The sequence below is a fragment of the Neolamprologus brichardi genome, chromosome 9 (genome assembly GCF_056152115.1).
Source record: "Neolamprologus brichardi isolate AB-2024 chromosome 9, ASM5615211v1, whole genome shotgun sequence".
NCBI lineage: Eukaryota > Metazoa > Chordata > Actinopteri > Cichliformes > Cichlidae > Neolamprologus > Neolamprologus brichardi.
The window spans coordinates 10,001-30,876 of NC_142112.1; the positions used below are offsets into that span (position 1 = coordinate 10,001).

Consider the following 20,876-nt stretch of genomic DNA (forward strand, 5'->3'; position numbering starts at 1 on the left):
TTTTTATTTTTTTATTTTTTTATTTTTTTCTTGATTTCAATTTTATTTTTTTCCATAAATAAATAAATAACTATTTCATTTTTTTTATATACACACTTAAAAAATACACTTATAAATAACATACCTAATAACAAATTCATTTTATTTACCTATAATAACAAAGCCCACGGGGACACAAATTTTACACAAATAAATAGTAACAAAAAGACAACTATTAACGAAAAAGTGAGACTCATCGGGAGGAGATGAGTGCCTCACAGTGGACTACGGTCCGCAGGGGGAAGAGCACTTCCCAGAACCTTTTCCGGGGTCGGACGGGGCAGCCCGTTGGGGGGATGGACAGTGCCTTTCCTGTTTCCGGCTGGAGACAGGCTCAGTCCACACTTCCTAACCCTAACCCTAACCCTAACCCCTAACCCTAACCCCTAACCCTAACCCTAACCCCCTAACCCTAACCCCTAACCCTAACCCTAACCCCTAACCCTAACCCTATTTTCAGTTGCAGATGATAAAGGATTCAGAAAGTTTATTCATGCAGGTCCATATGACAGAGAATGTGAATCTTCTTTTTGTTTTCATACTTTAATTTATATTTAATTGCTTTGTGGTTTGCAGTGTTTTGTGTTGTTTCACTTTAAATTTGTAAAAGGAAAAAGCTGAAAATTTAAATAGTTAAAAGTTGAAATGTGGCTAGTTGTAAATAGTTGATTTTTTTTAATTTTTGGATTATATGATTTATTTATTACATTTTATGTCGAGTGAATAAATAAAAGTATATTTACGGTGGCCCCTACAGACGAAGCACGTACAAACTTCAAATCACGTACGAACTCTGAAGCACGTAAAAACACGTACGAACTCTGAAGCACGTACAAACCCTGAAGCACGTACAAACTCCAAAACACGTACAAACACGTACAAACTCTGAAGCACATAAAAACTCCAAAACACGTACAAACTCCAAAACACGTAAAAACACGTACAAACTCTGAAGCACATAAAAACTCAAAACACGTACAAAAGACAACAGAAGTGCTCCAGGATGCTAGGGCGCAGTGTTGAGCTTTTGTTACCTCGTGGCTACACAAGCCAGCAAGTACCAACGACCGGATTTGGTGTGTGGTAGTAACAGGTAAATGAACATTTTTTTAAAAAATTATTTGACTATATATGAATGCTTGTGTATAAATACACAAACAATACACATATGCTTTCATGCTTTCAATTGTGTAATTTAAGGCTACGTCCACACGTACCCGGGTATTTTTGAAAACGCAGATTTTTCTATGCGTTTGCACCTTTCGTCCACACGAAAACTGTTTTTGCATTTACGTGTGGACGAGAAAAACGGAGAAAACGCAGTGTCAAAGGTGTGCGCATTTTTTGACGTCACACTGTGCGCCACGTTATTGTTTCGGTGAAATGAATTTCTACAATACTGTTACTGTTAATTGTTCTCTCTGCAGTGTTTAAATGCTTACATATACACACACAGTTACTGTCCCTCCACACATACGACTCGGTTCTGCTTCTATGCCCCAGCTTTGTTTACTTTTTCCCACCGAGGCTTCTAGACTTCTGATTGGCCAACATTTCTGCACGGTTAGGAATATATCGCCACGTGTTGCTTTGGCATGTTCCTAGCAGCGTTTTCCTTCATTTCTGCCTTTACGTGTGGACGGGATTATTTTTTAAAACGAAAACTGAAAATCTCCGTTTTCAAAAATACCCGTGTACGTGTGGACGTAGCCTAAGTGATCTAGGTAGCTCTGTTTTGGAAGTTCAGTTAATGCTAGAAATGTGTTTTGGAGTTTGTACGTGCTTTGTGGAGTTTGTACGTGTTTTGTCTCTAGGGGTTTATTTATATATAAACATATATAAATAAAACCACTTTTTTTTACTTTAGTCATTCCTTTTGTGCATAATTTTATATTACTGTTAATAATAAATTAATTAAAGCAACAAAACAACCTGAAGAGCCGGTTCGGAGCCGAAAGAGCCGGCTCTTTTTAGTGAGCCGAACCGAAAGAGCCGGTTCTGTAAAAAGAGCCGGAAATCCCATCATTAGTCGCTTGGCTCCGAGTCGGTGTACGGTGTCGATGACGTCAGGCAGCCTATGATTTTGTTCTGGCAGAACAGACTGGCATATCACAGTCACCTTTCCCCTTACGTCTTCTTTCTCGGCCTCCTTGACTCCATGTAGTCTGAGATTCCACCTCCTGGAATATCTTTCCAACTCAGATATTCTCTGTTGGCAGTTGTCCACTCGACCTTCCTCTTTAGTTACTTTTTTTTCCAGGTAGCAAACTTTCCCCTTCATATCTTTCATTTCCGCGCACACAAAATCAACCGTCTTTTTGAGACCCTCAATCTTGAGCGTATTCTCTTTCACCATGTTCGAGTTCTCTCTCACCATGCTCTCAATGTTATCAGACCTGGTGTTTATTAATACAAACTGGAAATTATCTGGTTTACATTAACTGGGTCAGAGCTGCTGCATTTAAGAGGTGTAACAGGGAGAGGTGGGTACTCATCCATTTCCTCCTCGGCTAACGTGAGTGCTACCGCAGTAGTTAGTTATGGAAGCTATCCATTAGCACCTTGCTGGGCGTAGCACTCTCCGCGTTAGCATTCTCAGGCGCTATTTTAGACTTTGAACTTTCCAGTCCCCTTTTCGCTCCTTTCTGATTCGGCATTCTGCTGCTTCTTGCCTTATGATTGTTGTATCTTCTCTTGTTTAGTGAATTGTTAGTGTTGGCAGCATAAAGTTGAGGTTTTACCGTTGTTCACGAACTTTCTGTGCAGAACTCGGTAGAGAGCGTCTACTCACTCCGCCATCTTGGCACGCCCCGTAATGGAGAACTGAGAACAGAGAAAAGTAGGAAGAGGTGGTGTTTGTGCAGGGAGTGGCTGAGAGGGGGAGGGTCACCCTGCCTCACAGTCATATGCCTTTGTAATCAACTGCTCCTTAAATCCACTGACTATGATTACATATTCAAAAACATTTAATCAAATTCAGATTAAAAACTGAAAATACTCACCTTTGGTTGAAAGTAATGCAGAAAAGGACTGTTGACAATAAAAGAAGTAAATAAATAAAGAAAAAGTGGGAAAAACACGGAGGGAACACAAACTGAACAGGGTGAAAAAATTTTAGCAAAAAAGTCCAAAACAGACAGGGTTAAAAACAAACTGGAACTGGCTGTTAAGTTTTTGGCACAAGCCAAGTGAAACTGGATGTGTACATATAATACCAAACTAAACCCAGACTGGGTTAAGTGGCTGTAGGTTAGTCGTGGTCCGTTTAAAGCTGAAGTTCCAGTACATGTGTCAAAAAAACAAACTGCTTCAGAGGCTTGGTTCATCTGGCCAGAGTCACATGATCAGTGACCGCCCAAAGATTAAAAATATACAAAATAAATAGTCTATACACACACACACACACAGAGAGAGAGAAAGATATTTTAGCCTATCTATCTATTATGTTTACAAATGTCAAATAGTCAAAAGCAAAGGGAGAAATGTGCTGAAATGGGGTTATTAATCAAATAAACACTATATGTTTTACCCCCCCAAAACACAGTCCGATATCAAACATCATTGGTAAATGGCCTGTATTTGTATAGCGCTTTACTAGTCCCTAAGGACCCCAAAGCGCTTTACACATTCAGTCATCCACCCATTCACACACTGGTGATGGCAGCTATATTGTAGCCACAGCTGCTCTGGGGCGCACTGACAGAGGCGAGGCTGCCGGACACTGGCACCACCGGGCCCTCTGACCACCACCAGTAGGCAACGCGTGAAGTGTCTTGCCCAAGGACACAACGACCGAGATTGTCGGAGCCAGGGCTCGAACCAGCAACCTTCCGATTACAAGACGAACTCCCAACTCTTGAGCCACGATCGCCCCAGAACTAGGTGAACTACAGGTGAAATATTCTTTATCTACTAGCAATCAAGCTTATTTAACTAAGAAGTTTGAGATATTTGAATGTAAAATAAAATGAATAACAATAAAAAATAATACGATACAACAACTTACGTTAAGGACAAAAAAAAACAGGCAAAAGGCCTTAAAATGATTAACAGGGCAAGGAAATGTGGAACATTGTAATTAGTGATTATAAATGAAGCATAACTGTGCTTTGTTTCTAACCTTGGTAAGTAAATGCTCTGTAGCCTGTAGGAGAGGTGGGATTTCTGTGAAAGTCAAATTAAATGTGAATTGGTTTTGATAGTTATTGCATATAACAAGTGTAAACACACACATAAAAAAACACAATAGTACAGTACTTACTTTCAAGTATTTCATTTTTCAGCCTCTCGTTCTCTCTTTTTAGATTCGGGTTCTCTTCTCTCAACTGATGAATGACATGCTGTAGATGTTCAATTTTCTTTTCATTCCATAACTTTAGATCGTTTTGTTGGTCTGTTGGGTATGCCTAAAAAATGAAACAAAAAACTCTCTCTTTAAAAGCCACCTTAGTGATTCTGTATGAAGGAATGATCTCAGAGCAGTTATGACAAAATGTTGGAAACATGTTTACACATACATATATATCCAAAACAGGGGTGTTCAAATTCAGAGGCTGTGTCCACCTGAGGACCCGGCCTTTGTGATCTATATATATATGTATATGTATACATATATATATATATATATATATATATATATATATATATATATATATATATATATATACTGACGTCTGATATATATATGCCTAGGCATATATAGGCATATATAGGCATATATATATCAGACGTCAGTATATATATATATATATATATATATATGTCTGTGTGTGTACGCGTGGGAAAACACTCTTTCACACTTTCATAGAAGGTTTACTTTTTCTCTTAAGCACCTCAGATGTCAGTTATATTTTTTTAAAAAAAAGGAAAAAAAGAAACAACAACAACTAATGAACAGATTTTTTTGCGCGTTCATTGCACATGTTTGGGAATATTTAAATATTTACTTTTTACGTATTACTTTTTATTTTATCTTTATTTTTAAAAAGCACAATGGCAACGCGCATACTCTGCTGCACGCATTGACCTACAGATCTAGAACGAAGACGTTGCATTTTTGGAATAATCTCTGGTGAGCATAGATTTCATAGAAAAAACATAACATATTGTTTTAAGTGTTTACCTTTTTTTCGATTAATCCTGTGATGTACAAAGACGGACGTTTTTGGCACTTTATGTTTAAGTTTTTAAAGTTTTTGTTAAGGTGTGCATTGCGCGTGCAGACGCTGTAATTTTAATTTCATCAATAGGTCACATGTGAGTCAAAATGAGCGAGCCTCCTGAAAGGATTTCGTATAAACGTTATCTAACTGATCCTGAAGAGGAAATTCCTTCAAGAACCAAACGGAGATGGGCAAAAAAAGAAAGGTGTGTTGGTAATGTAATATCCCTCACTCTTTAACATTAGCGAATGCCATAGGGCGGCACAATCAATTAATATAGTGGCAATCACTAAGGATGCCACAATTATGTAATCGTTCAAAGTGGCAAATAATCGTCCACTGCATGCTTAAGATGTTTGTTTGTTTTTTATCAAGAATAAACAAAGCCAATATGTAATAGACATTTGGGGGTTAATATTCCCGAATAGCATTGAAGGATTTTCAATTAGTTTTTTCAGCTTATGTTCTTGTAAAAATAGGACATGCAGTTGCTTAAAACAATGGTATAAACATAATTCTATGTAAATTTTATAAAATGTCATTAATAACCACAATGAAAATTGTAAGGAAAAAATGACAATCTTTATAAATTACCATAGCATAAGGTAAGATAAATGTACTCCGGCTCCCAAATGAATGATCTGGAGTTGGCTATTTTAAACAGGGAATGTAGCGAGGCTATGTCTAATCTGCTAATTACTGATCAACAAACATCTTTATAATTGATCACATCTTTATCGTGTTAATAGCAGTTCACTTAGAGTTCAAACCTAGCAATAAGCAATTTCTATTTTCTTTATTGTATATTTTCTTTTTCAGAATTAAGGTTGCAGAAGAAGAACTTCAGAATGTTAGCAAGAAATGTCAAAAGGTATGCCTTATGATATAATTGGTGGTTCAATTTGCATTTTTGTAAATTCATAAATGAACAGTTCACCCAAAAATGTAAATTCTCTAATCAATTCCTCACTCTCAAGTTGTTCTAAACCTGTATGAATTTCTTTTTAACATAAAATAATGTTGATAACCAAACAGTTGCTGGTCCCCATTGACATAGTATGGACATAGTATGAAATAACACTACTGTGGAAGTCAGCAGGGACAAGAAACTGGTTACCAACATTATTGAAAATATCTTCTTTTGTGTTCAACAGAACAAAGAAACAGGGTTGAACAACTTGAGGGTGATGATTACCAAAATAAAGTTTTATTCCTTTTATCTTATTATCCATTTTATCTTATCCCTTAGCATTTAATTACTTCAGTTATACCAAATAATAAATGATTGATTAATATTAATAAATGATCTTATTGGTCTCTTTTTAAGGTTAGTGTTGGAATACCAACATTTTGGGTTAACTGTAATGAAAACACATTTAATGCATAAACCTAAATTGAATTTATTATGAATATTGGACTATAGATTTGTCTAAATAAGTACACAATATTTAGTTAAATTTCTAAGTCAAGAAATGAAATCAAAAAGATCATTACATTTCTAGACATTTTTTTTTAAATATTCATGAATTAGTGCACTGAACAAGAAAAAATAAAACAAGTAATCATTGTTCTAATTATGATTTTTACGGTAATTTCTACTTTCTACTGCAATCATATATTCTTACAGAATTTATCATGAAAGAAAGCACTAAGCATTCATTTTGAGAGTTAATCTTGGACAACCAAAGCACACTTAAATTTTGGCAAGACTGAATGGACAATCAAATCGTGCACAATTAGTGAATAACCAATTTCAAATGTCTCCTGTAATGTTAAAAAAAGAGATGCATAAATACAGTAGACAGAAGACGGTTACAGGGCAGATCTGACCGACATAGACATAAATGTGTCTATGAGTCCACTAGGCTAATGCTCTTACACTGAAGATTTGTAATGTGATGTTTAACCCATAATTCTCTCTCTCGCTTCTCTTTTCAAGGAAATCCCAGACACCCTTCCAGAAGACAGAGCTCTGCTGATGACTAATGATGAAGAGTGCACTGCAGGTCCTGTTCAGATAGAGGTCCCAGTGGATTCAGGTCAAACTAAAGAGCAAAATCAACTACCTGGCACTTAAGCTCAAACACAGTTTGACCAATGACTGTCTTGAAGATATCATGAAAATCCTTAATGTTGTTGATGGCAGTGATTCAGCATGCAGGACAAAATATTCATTTTACAAAGCTTTTGATGATACAAAAGACATCATGAAAATCTGTGTGTGAACAGTGTAGTAATATAATGTCAGCTGAGCTGGACCAAGTTCATTGTGTTCAATGCAACATGACAAAGCAAGTAGGTTACCAATAACTTTTTCATATACCTCTCCTTGGAAGATCAACTCAAAAATCTCCTGAGAATTCCAGGAATTACAGATGAATTAATGGGAAGGCAAACAGAAACATCTACTTCTCTCAGTGACATTTGTGATGGTTTTTTGTATCAGAAAGCTTTAAGTGGTTCAGAAACGGCCCTTCAAACCTCAGCTTAACATTTAGCTGTGATGGTGAGCCAGTTTTTAAAAAGTCCCCTTGTTGTATTTGACCCCTTTTATGCACCATCAATGAATTGCCATTGAAAACAAGACAGGATAATGTACTCCTTTGTGGACTACGGTTCGGGGATGAGAAGCCTCACATGGAAAGTTTCTTAAAACCTTTCATTGATGAGTGTGTGGACCTACAGGACAGTGGTTTCACATGGGAAGATGGCAAAGGCGTTTCTGTCAATACAAAAGTAATCCCTCTAATTCTAATGAGTTGCCAGACCTCTGATCCAGAATTTTAAACAGTTTAATGGTGACCATGGATGCTCCTACTGCCTTCATGAAGGAAAGGTAGTTGAAAAAGGCAGAGGATTCACTCGTGTATATCCTTTTCAGAAGGACATTCAGCTCTGCAATCAGGAACAAACTAATGAATTTGTAGAAGCTGCGCTACAGTCTGGTAAAGCTGTTATGGGTGTTAAAGGGCCAAGTATGTTGTGTAGACTTCCCAGTTTTGATATTATCGAAGGGTCTGTCCCAGACTATACGCATTCAGTACTTCTGGGTGTTGCAAGAACTGTAACAGGGCTGTGGTTAAACAGTGAAAACCATGAAAAGCACTGGTATATAGGTAGGTCTACAAAACTGTTAGATGAAATGCTTTTAAAGATTAAACCACCATGTAATGTACCTCGTGTGCCAAGGTCTGTCACATTGAGGAAAGTTTGGAAAGCCCATGAGTGGTATATGTGGCTCTTTTATTATAGCTTACCTGTACTGAAAGGTGTATTGCCAGAACCACTACTGAATCACTGGTCTAAACTAGTCAAGGGAGTATCCCTTCTGTTGGGCGAAAATATGTCCAGAGAGCAGATTACTGAGTCTTTTTTGTGAAAGACATGGAGGTGTTCTATGGGGAAGCTAATCTGTCTTATAATGTCCATCTTTGCCTCCATTTACCAAGAAGTGTAGTTAACTGGGAGTCTCACAATGCTAAACTACTAGACATGATCAAAAGCACTCAAGGGGTTGCACTACAGATTGTAAAAATGTTCTGGCTACAGAAGGCCTTATGGCCAGACTTTACTGAATGATGCCTCAAATGAATGCAAGGAGATATTTGCATTCACATGGCATCACTGCTCTTAATCATCCTAAAGTGCGATTAATTAGGAGGGATGACTCTATGGCACTGAGTCGTTATGGGGTACAAAGGAGCAGAGTAAAGTACTTTCAACGAATCATTACAAATGGCGAGGTGTCTCACTCAGAAAATTACAGTCGTGTACTCAAACGTAATTCATTCACTGTTATGTTGAATGATGATGATCAAAATTTCTTTAACATTAAACGAACGAGCAAAGCATAGTCTCTGTGCCTCAAATCCAAGTTATTTTGAACCAGTATCAAAATGTCTTGGGCATCTGACAGGTATTCTTGCTGCAGAGATCAAATGCAAATGTCTGATCATTCACACTGAAAAACTAAAAGTCAATTACATTTTTAGAAGCATTAATCAGTGTGAATTCCTTAAATAAGGTTAAACACGAGAATACATGATACATATATACATACATGATTTTCTTCAGTGCCATGTGGTATTTTATTTATTTATTTTAAACCAGTTCATAAAAAAACATACATAATTAAACATTAAATGGCAAAACGTCAGATATACATTACATTAAGTCATTAAGTGCTATATTATATTGCATCATTAAAGGAACACTCTCTCAGAGTTAATACGTTGAGTCTGACCATTTTGGAATCCATACAGTTGATTTGTATGGTGATAACACTTTTAACATAGCTTAGCATACATCATTGAATCTAAAGGGACCGTGAGCATTGCGCTGAAAAATGACCAAAGACTTGAAGGTCAAACTCAACTTTTTAACTCTGAGGGAGATGGATAATGAGCCTATTTCCAAAAAAGTGGACTGTTTTTTACATACTGTATTGTATATATTGTCGAAAACTAAAGTGTACATAGCAGTTGTTGTATTTTGTATACTGTATCACTGACAGATAATTTCAAAGTCAAGTGAATGCTAATATTGTGTAATGTGAAATACTGTAAGCAAATGAATAAATAACCTAATTCTTGCTCGACCTTTGACTCTGTTTTGTTTGAATCCAACTGTTTTTGCAGATGTGATTAGATGCAGATGTTGTTACACACACAGGTTTAACTCATACTGTTGTTAATGGATTGCAAAATTTTAGCTCAACAGATGTTTTCAATAGGAAAGAGAGTATAGTATCCTTAATGTATTAAGATAAAAGAAATCTAATACTTTTCCAAAACTGATATAACCACAATAGTCACATATCAAGTAACCAGAGTACGGCAGTCGCTGTGCAGGACTTTTATTGTGAAAAGTAGGAAGAGGAAATATCCCTTTTTTCACATGCGCAGAATAAATGTGAATTATTTTACAGATTGCAGTGATTTATTTTTTTAGCCAATATGAACCCAGTTAGGACTGGGGATCTCTGCTTAGGCTGCTGCCCCTGCGACCCGGCCCCGGATAACAGCAAGAAGATGGATGGATGAGTTTATCTAAGAAACCTCAAAATAAAAATAAGTAAAAATGTGCAATATGGGACTTCCAGTATGGCGGCGAGCTGAGCGGACATGTGTTAACCTGCTCTGCTACCCTGTTGGCAAAATCCTGCTAAAATATTGTACTTGAGTAGGCGAATCACCCCTATTTCGACAAATAAACTTAGGGTTATGCCGGTGTCACAGAAGAAAGTCAGTCAAGGGCGAAACAAAACTCTCCAAGCTAAATTGTCGGACTTTACGAAGTGGAGGGCTAGCAAGGATTCATCAGCTAGCAGTGAGGCCATGGACTCCGGCGAGGTTAATGCTAGCGGTACTCCAGAGGTTAATGCACCAGACAGAAGCAAGGATATGGCGGCGGGAGAGTCCTGCCCCACGTCGGCCATGATCCTGACCGCTATCAACAACATGAAAACAGAGTTTTCCACCAGGTTTGATGGCATATTGTCCGCTATTGAGAGTGTGAGGAAAGACATTACTGACTGCGTAGAGCACGTCACAGAAGCAGAAACTAGGATTTCAACAACTGAGGATAACGTCGCCTCCCTCCAAACAAAAGTACAAGTCCTTGAAAATAAAAATAAAGATTTGGAGGACAAACTGCTGGACCTGGAGACAAGATCAAGGAGCTCCAATTTGAGGATGGTCAACCTACCGGAGGGAGCGGAGGGCGAGGACGCCTGTGCCTTTCTGGAAAGTTGGCTGCCGGATGCACTGGAGTTGCTGCTGGGGCGTACAAAACTAATGCTGGAGGGGGCTCACAGAGTTGGGCTGAGAAACCACAACAATCCTGCACCCCGTACACTGATAATGAAATTTCTCAGCTTCAAAGATAAAGAATTGGTGATGAGAGCGGCTAAGTCTAAAATAGAAGTACGATACAAGAACCAGACAGTGAGGTTTTACCAGGACGTGGCGGCAGGTACGAGAAACAGAAGGAGTTTGACGAGGCGAGGCACCAACTCCGCGCAATGGGGCTCTGGTATGGCATCATTCCCCCGGCCCGGCTGACATATAAGGAACGGTCCCTCATCTTTAACAATCATGTCGAGGCGGAGGGCTTCATCCAAGTTAAAAGAGGGATCGGACTGATGGTTAGGATACGGTCTAAGTTTACAAAGCATAAGGTAACATTTGACCTGAGAACAAGAGCAGGATCGAGCCGAGCTGGCTCTGGTAGATCAAGCTATAAGGTTAAATGTATGCTTGTGCCTAATAGCCGTATTACACTGAATTTTCTATTAGTCAAAATCATGTTACACTCTATTCTGGGCTTAGTGCAGGATTTAAGCTCTTGAGATACCCATGTCTGTCTTCTAATTTAAAATAAATAAATAAATAAAATAAAAAAAGATTAAGAGGCCGAACGTATTTCTGCAACAAATGCAAATTGGTCAACTTCAAGTAAGTGGGGCTCAATCAAACCAGCAGACCACTTCTGATTAGTTTTGCTTAGAAATCTTGATTTGAAATGTGAAACATGTTTTCACCTATGGCAAAGAGGGGTGTTTATGAATAGATAAAAATTTAATATCTAACCTTGGTGGCATAAGAGTGCATGGTTAATATCATAGTTAACAGTTGTATTGTTCGGTTTTACTAGTTCAGCTATACGGTGTCATCCTTGGGTGGGACTGTTAATTGCTACCTGGAAGCTTTAAACATCAGGGGAAGGAAATCCAGGTTAAAAGGCCTGGATATGGGTGACGGTGAGGGTATTTGGGCAGTTTCTGTTGTTAGCAGTAGTATTTATGTTAGCTTTCTGTCTTTTTATTTTTGTAATTTTTTTGACATATATTTTCACTTGTTTGGGGAATATAACTGCACAATCTACAAGAAATGTCTAGTGAGATAAAAATCAAAATCACATCATGGAACTGCAGAGGGTTACGAAAGTTAAACAATTCATGAACAGAATAAAATGTTTGCAGTCTAACATTGTGTTTCTTCAGGAAATACATCTGATGCATAACGAGGACTTGAAAATTAAGAGGAGGTGGAGAGGCAAGGTCTTGTCTGCATCGTTTAACTCTCAAGCAAGAGGGGTCACCATTTTGGTGCACGAATCCATACCACTCCAGGTAAAGTCACCAAAGATAAATTTGGATGTTACCTTGTCATTCAAGGGAACTTACTAAATGAATAAATTATCTTGGTGAACATCTATGTACCTAATACAGACGACCCTATCTTTTTTCAAAACTTATTCCTTATATTGTCCTCTCTTTCCTGGTAAATGTGTGGTGGCAGGCGATTTTAACTGTGTACTAGATCCGGTGAAAGATAGGAGCTTGGGAACTGAACCCGTAGTAGGGTAACTATACAACACTTTATGAAGGAATTGAACTTAATAGATATCTGGAGGGAAGAAAATCCGGACGTTCTAAAGTTCTCATGTTATTCTGGTGCACACAAGTCATATTCAAGAATAGACTTCTTTTTGATATCTGCAGAGTTGAGACATAAAATCAAGGAATGCTCCTATGAGGCTATCCTAATCTATGATCATGCTCCCAACTCATTGGTATATCAGGACTCAAAGCTTGTGAAAGATGCTAGGATTTGGCGTTGCAAACAAAAATGGTTGGCGGACCCTGGTTTTGTCTCACTTTTGGATGAACAAATTAGCCTCTATTTTGAAATGAATAAAACAGAAACTTCTGCAAGCAAAAGATGGGAGGCTTTTAAGGCTTTTATTGGGGGCCAAATAATTAGCATCACAAGCTCTAAAGCAAGATTGACTTTCCAAAAGGCAAAAGAGTTAGACACAAAAATAAAGGAATTAGAAAATGAATACTATCAAACAAGGTCCCCTGAAATACACCAAAATTTATTGCTGCTTTGGGCCGAGTACAATGAACTTTCTGCCTTAAAAGCTTTGGTCAGTCTGCTGCGACTTAAACAGTCCTTCTACGATCAGGGTGAAAAACCTGGGAAAGTTCTTGCATGGTGTCTTAAGCAGCTCCAGAGTGAAAGGGTTATTATCTCACTGCAAAATGAGCTAGGAGAAATTATTGTGGATCCGGCAGATATAAATGAATCCTTCAGGAAATATTATGAAGATCTTTACAGTTTAGAAACACCTAATGACCACTCGGTACTAAAAATGTTTTTAGATAAGATAAATATACCCAATATACCAGAAGACCTTAGGGCTATTTTGGAGAAAGATATCTCAGTCGAGGAATTATTGGCTGCAATCGATAGTATTAAATTGGGGAAAACCCCCAGACCCGATGGTCTCCCAATTTATATTTATAGAAAATTTAAATATAAACTGTTGACTCCAATTTTAAAAATGTTTACAAAGTCCTGTCAAAAGGGCACTTTACCACAGTTCTTGAGAGGAGCACTAGTTACTCTGCTCCCAAAGGCTGGCAAACCACACAATAAATGTGAAAACTGGAGACCCATCAGTCTGCTTAATGCGGATTTGAAAATACTTTGTAAAATCTTAGCCAAGAGAAACAAAGAAATACTACCTAAGATAACTGGGAGGGGTCAGAATGGATTCATTCAGGACAGACAAGGATTCCACAATATCAGAAGGATTCTGAAGCTTCTTTATGACCAAAAGGGGATCGGGACACTGCTTTACTGTCACTTGATGCTGAAAAAGCATTTGACAGAGTGGAATGGCCTTATTTGTTTGAGACTCTGGGGTTCTTTGGTCTGGGAGAGAATTTTTGTAATTGGGTAAGATTACTTTATAAGGAATCATATGCACAGATCCTGACTAACAATAATATCTCAAAAAGCATAAAAATAAATTGATGGTTTAGAAAAGGGGTGTAACAATAGAACAGACAGAACATCGCTTAGCCTTTCATGCAGATGATTTAATTAATTTTCTTAAAAATATTAACAAATCCATCCTGGCTCTGCTAGAATTGATTAGGGAGTTTGGTAAAATTTCTGGTTACAAGATCAATATGTCTATGTAATTCCATCCATCCATCCATCTTCATCCGCTTTATCCGAGGCCGGGTCGCGGGGGCAGCAGCCTAAGCAAAGAGGCCCAGACCTCCCTCTCCCCAGCCACCTCCTCCAGCTTATCCGGGGGAACACCAAGGCGTTCCCAGGCCAGCCGAGAGATATAATCTCTCCAGCGTGTCCTGGGTCTGCCCCGGGGCCTCCTCCCGGTGGGACATGCCTGGAACACCTCGCCCAGGAGGCGCCCAGGGGGCATCCTTGTCAGATGCCCAAACCACCTCAGCTGGCTCCTTTCGATGTGGAGCAGCAGCGGCTCTACTCTGAGCCCCTCCCAGATCGCCAAACTTCTCACCCTATCTCTAAGGGAGAGGCCAGCCACCCTTCGGAGGAAGCTCATTTCCGCCGCTTGTATCCGCGATCTCGTTCTTTTGGTCACTACCCACAGCTCGTGGCCATAGGTGAGGGTAGGGACGTAGATCGACCGGTAAATTGAGAGCTTCGCTTTTACACTCAGCTCCCTCTTCACCACGACGGACCGGTGCAGCGTCTGCATTACTGCAGCTGCAGCCCCAATCCGTCTGTCGATCTCCGGCTCCCTTCTCCCATCACTCGCGAACAAGACCCCGAGATACTTGAACTCCTCCACTTGGGGCAGGAACTCATCCCCGACCCGGAGTGGGCACTCCACCCTTTTCCGGCTGAGAACCATGGCCTCAGATTTGGAGGTGCTGATCCTCATTCCCGCTGCTTCACACTCGGCTGCGAACCGCTCCAGTGCGAGCTGGAGGCCCTCACCCGATGAAGCCAACAGAACCACATCATCCGCAAAAATCAGAGATGAGATTCTGAGGCCACCAAAGCGAAAGCCCTCCGCCACTTGGCTGCGCCTAGAAATCCTGTCCATAAAAATTATGAACAGAACCGGTGACAAAGGGCAGCCCTGGCGGAGCCCATCACCCACCGGGAACGAGTCCGACTTATTGCCGGCAATGCGAACCAAGCTCTTGCAACGGTTGTATAGGGATCGAATGGCCCGTAGCAATGGGCCAGACACCCCATACTCCACAGGACACCCCGAGGGACACAGTTGAATGCCTTCTCCAAGTCCACAAAACACATGTAGACTGGTTGGGCAAACTCCCATGCACCCTCAAGTATCCTCGAGAGGATGAAGAGCTGGTCCAGTGTTCCACGACCAGGACGAAAACCGCATTGTTCCTCCTGTATCCGAGGTTCGACTAGCGGACGAACTCTCCTTTCCAGCACCCTGGCATAGACTTTCCCAGGGAGGCTGAGGAGTGTGATCCCCCTGTAGTTGGAACACACCCTCCGGTCCCCCTTCTTAAAGATGGGGACCACCACCCCGGTCTGCCAGTCCACGGGTACTGTCCCTGATCTCCACGCAACATTGTAGAGGCGTGTCAACCAGGACAGCCCTACAACGTCCAGAGCCTTCAGGAACTCGGGGCGGACCTCATCAACACCAGGGGCTCTGCCACCAAGGAGTTGTTTAACTGCCTCAGTGACCTCGCCCCCGGAAATTGGCCGGTCATTCCCCTCATCCCCAGACTCTGCTTCCTCCTCGGAAGACGCGTCAGTGGGATTAAGGAGGTCCTCGAAGTATTCCTTCCACCGCCTGACAATTTTCTCAGTCGACGTCAGCAGCGCTCCGCCAGCACTATACACAGTGCAGGTAGAGCACCGCTATGTAATTGCTCAATTCAAGATCGTCAATAGCTTCACCTATTTCGGCATCCAAATTGTTCCTTTGCGTAATGATATCATAGAAATTAAGTATAATTCAGATATTCAAGATGTCTCAAACTCTTTGGATAGATGGACTGCTCTACCAATGTCATTAATGGGGAAAATAAATACTCTTAAAATAAATATACTCCCTAAACTGTTGTATTTATTTCAAAACTTGACTCTGCCACCACCAAGCAATTTATTTTCTCAACTGAGGACACTCTTCATCAAGTTTTTATGGAAGAACAGATGCCTCATGCTGCGCCTATCTCTATTGTATCTGCCTTAAAATAGAGGAGGGCTTAAATGCCCAAGCCCACTATGGTACTACTGTGCGGCGCGACTGAGAACAGTAACATTTTACTATGTAGAAGAGAATGTGGCACTGTGCAGAGAGATGGAAGGGTATGCTCTGAAGTTGCCATTTCTTATTTACCTGTACTAATCTAAAGCTAATCTTAAGAAACTCAAAAGAAACAGCAACAATCCCATGGTCAGAAAGATGATTGATGTGTGGCATCAGGTTAAGACTCACCTCAATGAAGTTAATTCACTCTCAGTATTCAGCCCGATATGGGGAAATGATCATTTTCCCCCATGACGGGGTTAAGGGATGTGAGTGAAGTTGCCCCCCCCCACCTTCTTCAAATCCAACAAAAGTGGTATCAAACGTTTGTGCTACGTTTGTGCTGGTTTGTGCTGCAAAAATTTTCGTTTGTGCTACTATCATTTTAAAGATATTAATAAAAATTTCTAGAGGTCATCAGAGGTCAACCAGCCCCCCACATTAATTAAATCAAAGAAAATGGGTGTCAATCAACTGTGCTACGTTTGTGCTGGTTAGTGCAGCTAAAATTGTCGTTTGTGCTGCTTCTGTTTTAAAGATATTAATGAAAATGTAAAGGTCAAAAGGTCAACCAGCCCCCCCACATTACCCAAATCAAACAAAATTGGTATCAAACGTTTGTGCTACATTTGTATTGGTTTGTGCTGCAAAAATTGTCGTTTGTGCTGCTATCATTTTAAAGATATTAACAAAAATTTCTAGAGGTCAACCAAGGTCAACCAGCCCCCCCACATTAATGGAATCAAACAAAATTGATGTCAAACGTTTGTGCTGGTTTGTGCTGCAAAATTTTTTGTTTGTGCTGCTAACATTTTAAACATTTTAATAAAATAAGATGCGTGCTTAGTCATCCAGGTAAGTAAATCCCAAAAGGTTGATTCTGTTCATCTGGACATTTTCAGTGGGAGAAACGTTTCATCATCATCCAGGTGACTTCTTCAGTCTCAGCTGACTGCAGGTTTCCCCAACCTTATCAACAGCACATTTGCATAGTGAAGGAAACTAGCACCACTGAATGAACAATGTGCTAGGGGTTTAGTTCCATGATTGTTAGTATGCAAATTCTTATGACCATTGATCAATGACAACTAATCAAAGCCTACTGATTAATGGCCATGAGTACCATTCACAGAAAGTGGGGAATGGCTACAATCACAGCATTGTAGGATGGCAAAAGATGTACCCTTGTGCCCCCCTTCTCGATTCAGAGATGGTCGGCATCCTGACAGCCCGATGGACGAAGCTGTCTCTCTGTCTGCGTGTTCTGGCCGGAGGCTCTTCAGTATCCTTCCTGATGGCAGCAAACTGAATACGCTGCTTAAGGGATGAGTGGAGTCACCTGTAATGGAGAGGACCTTCCAGATGAGGCAGGTGCATTGTCATTTTTTCCTGCAGAACCCAGTGCAGGAGTCATACCACACAGTGATGCAGCTGGTGAAGATACTCTCAACTGTGCCTCTGTAGAAGGTGCTCATAATGGGGGTTGAATCTCTTGTGCTTCTCAGTTTGCAGAGGAAGTAGAGTCGCTGTTGGTCTTCTCCACATTCAGGGACAGGTTGTTGTTGCTGCACCACTCTGCCAGATGGTTAACTTCACCCCTGTAGTAGGTCTCGTCGTGGGTCAGCAGAGTGAAGAGAAGGGGGCTCAACACACATCCTTGGGGAGAGTGTTCTTGGGCTGGAGGTGTTGCTGTCGACCCGTACTGTCTGCTGTCTTCCTCAGAATCAGAATCAGAATCGTGTTTATTGGCCAAGTATATGTGCAGACACATACAAGGAATTTGGTTCCGGTAGATGGAGGCTCTCAAGCACAGCAATGTAAATCACATACACACACACACACACGTGTCGGTGGTCGTGTCCAAATTCATGGGCTGCATCCTTCTGAGGCCGTATTTGTAGACCGATTACGTCACAGCGACGCACCGAAGGCTGTCCAAATTCGTAGACTCCTCCGAATGCAGCCGACAAATGCGTCCTCCTTTTCCCCGAATTTGAAGGATGGGTCGGGTGTGTCCTTCGTGGCCCACCATATCCCAGAATTCATAGCGCGGCCCAGCCAAGCTCCAGTTTCCGGCAATGGCGGCCGCTACTAAGTTTTAAAATTACTCTTATTATTCTTTCTGGGCCACAAAATAAACTTTAAACATATTTTCAGGCGAGAATGTGGGTGTGTAAACTTCAAATATCTGCTCGGTTTGTCAAGATATGACATACTTGCAAAAGTGCTCCGACGTTTTCGGTGACGTCTGTCACCCCACCAGCTCGATAGCTCGCCGGCCCAGAATTCATTGCACATAACTTCATTCACATAATGATGGCGGCACAAAAAGATACACCGGGAGACGAATACACTTTTAAATGTAAGTATATGAAAATCTGGTGGTACAAAAGTTAAATTTTATAGCGGTTATGTTGTTAGGGTTGTGAATTTGCATAGACTTGTAATATTTATTTAAACAATCTTCATAAAAAGTGTCCGTAAACTAGCTTGTATGGTGGGTCCCGCGGTTTTTCATATGTTTAAAGGGACCAAAGAGCAAACGGCAAACTTCATCAAAACTAGAGGAGAAAATGATCACCTCTTCACCGGGTTAAAAAATTCAGCAACTGTGGGATGGAGGTACACGAATAAATCAATTTACACATCATATTCATCTGAGTACGGTTTCAATAACCCTCATTCTGTACAGAACCTGTGATGTCCAGACGATATTCCTCTTGTGTTCTGCTGTGAAAACTTTTGGATTTAGGGATTATTATAGTTGTTATGGTTTTCTCTCTTCTCTTATTCTTTTGTGTGCGATCAGGACAATTCTCGAGAAGATGGGCCTGCAGGGGAAAGTCACCCCCTTGCAGGCCAAAAAGAAGTGGGACAACTTAAAGAAAAGATACAAAGTATGTGTGCTGTCAAGAAGATAATTTTTAAGAATGAAATTTAATAAATGTACATTTACTAAAAGTTGTATTGTTTATATTTGTCTGTCATTTCTGTTTTCCTCTGCCTTTAGGATTGCAAGTGTCCAGGGTCAGGTGAGGGAGTCAGTGGGAAGCCCACTGCTGCTACTTGGCCCTGGTTTGGCCTCATGGATGAGGTGATGGGACAGAGGCCTTCCATTAGGCCCCCTGTCCTTATTTCCTCTCTCCCTGAGGACACTCCAGGGCCAAGTACAGCAGTGGGTGACCAAAGCGAGATGGAAGACGAGACAGATGAGGAAGGAGGTCAGCCAGCAACAACGGGAAGGAAGAGGAGAAGGGAAAGAGGGGATGAGCTCCTTGAGCTCATCAAAGAGGACATGCAGTACCAAAGGGAGGCTGAGGAGAGGAGAGAACAGGAGAGCAGGGACAGGATGGACAGACTTTTTTCCATACTAGAAAAATTAGTTCCTAAATAACTTAAAAATATATTCAGATAATGTTCTTACTTTGTTCTATTTGTTATGTCATACTAAAAGTTTTTGATTAATGAAAATTAGTTCCCAAATTGGTTGTGCCTTCAGATATTCTTTTTTTGAATACATTTCTTACCTTTTTCTGTGTTATTTTAAGTTTTTCATTATGAATAAATTGATGAAAACAGATTTCACTGAAGTCATTTTATTTACAGTTTTTAACATGTATGAACATAAACTTTGAAGAGTTTTAAATGGACATTTAAAGGTAAATAACAATAAAACAAGAATATTTCTAAAACATGAATTTTAGTAAGAGAAGGAAAAATATATACAAATATTTACAAATTTTCATACAGGATTAACCAAAGTGACCTGTTCCTGGACCGTTTTTAAAAAAATATATACTTTGAAAGATCACACAAACAGAAAATCTCTGGCAGTGTTGCTGGATTTGCCGAAAGAAGATCAGACATGGATGGGGTGCTGCGACTGTGACCCGCGGTTTGTCTTTTCTGGTCAGAAAGTGGAGAATCGCACAGGGTGGTCTGCAAAGAGTTTTAGGATGCTTCCTCCCTCTGTCCACTGCATCGTCCATCCACAGGTTTGCAGGGCTGACTCAATCGACGGCTGCCACACCACTAAGGTTTTTCAGAAATATGCAAACCAGAGAAAGTGGATTCACTACTAGTATAATACGTGTGACTCTGTAGCAGACAACAGTTTGAAAAAGTGGTATTAAAAAAGATGCTTAGATAAATGTTTACTCTGCCTGTTAACAGTAGTCATGGTCTGGTGGTACCTCCTCCAGGGCAGACACCTCGGCAGACAGCTGGTCCCGCCACAGAGCACCACTGACTGCCTCCAATCCAGCCTCCCCCTCATCATCCTCTGCTCCATCTTCCTCAGGTTCATCCTCAGGAGCCACAATGTCGCCAGCACTGAGGCAAATGTTGTGGAGGATGGCACATGCTGTTACTACCTGTAGTGATATACATATACACATTATTCTTTCATACACATATATATATATATATATATATATATATATATATATATATATATATACACAATTAATTTGACATTGGGTGGTCACTTACATGAGGCACAAAGGTGTGGTGCACCTCCAGCGCTTGCAGGAAGATGGCCCTGAACCTGTTCTTCATCATCCCAAAAGCACGCTCTATTATGGAGCGTGCCCTGGA

At 40.3% G+C, this 20,876-nt stretch overlaps 2 pseudogenes; both read left to right on the forward strand.

Moving 5' to 3' along the window:
* The first annotated feature begins 5,774 nt into the window (after positions 1–5,774).
* Positions 5,775–8,780, forward strand: LOC148101051 (uncharacterized; annotated as a pseudogene).
* Positions 8,781–18,980: 10,200 nt separating this feature from the next.
* On the forward strand, positions 18,981–19,792 carry LOC148101052 (uncharacterized; annotated as a pseudogene).
* Positions 19,793–20,876: the final 1,084 nt, after the last annotated feature.